Genomic DNA, 732 nt, shown 5'->3' on the forward strand with positions numbered 1-732 from the left:
TTCATCCTTCTCCACCCAGAAAATGCAATTACTCAAAATAATGTGTTCACTAAAGATTTAAATAATTTTTTAAAATATACTTATTTAATATACATCAAAGGGCTCAATCAAAGACTTAATAAAAAATGATAACACCACAGCTCAGGATCAAGGAGAGGACAGACCACAGAATGAAAAAGATAAAATAAAAGAAGACACAGAAAAGGTTGTGCAGTCCAGGTCATGGCTCCTAGCTGGAGACCTTCTTTGAGTAGGTTTCTTGCAGGTACTTCTAAAAAGCTGTGGGCTTGTTCCAAAGCTTGATAGCATGTGTGTTTAAAGGGCTATCAATGTTGGGGCTCCCAGCAGGCTTAAATGGAGAGCAGGATGGTCCTCACATCATAGAGGGTACGTGCCATCCTAGGTGTCCATGCTGGGGTGGTAGCAGGGCCTAAGGAACTTCACTGTGGACACATTGTAAGGGTAGCCACTGGGGAGCTCCAGGGAGAGCTTATTCCTCAAGTCTTCATGTATTGCTCCAACTGCTCCATGGATGGTCCTCACCCATTTGAAAAGGTTGTCTGATTCAGGGAAAGCAGAAATTTATTTGTCGTCAGACATCATGAGGGTCATCAGCTCCTCCTGTAGCCTTCTGTCCATGGGACTCTAGGTGGCACCCCCGTTGGGCTCAGCTCCTTTACTGACAGCTGTGACATTGGTGAGAGGTGGGCTGTGGTTTTGGGAAGTCATTCA

At 44.5% G+C, this 732-nt stretch overlaps 1 pseudogene; it reads right to left on the bottom strand.

Moving 5' to 3' along the window:
- Positions 1 to 220: 220 nt before the first annotated feature.
- LOC103260198 lies at positions 221 to 729 on the bottom strand (annotated as a pseudogene).
- Positions 730 to 732: the final 3 nt, after the last annotated feature.

Source organism: Carlito syrichta, unplaced genomic scaffold, assembly GCF_000164805.1.
Source record: "Carlito syrichta isolate Samal-C Ts95f unplaced genomic scaffold, Tarsius_syrichta-2.0.1 Scaffold14370, whole genome shotgun sequence".
NCBI lineage: Eukaryota > Metazoa > Chordata > Mammalia > Primates > Tarsiidae > Carlito > Carlito syrichta.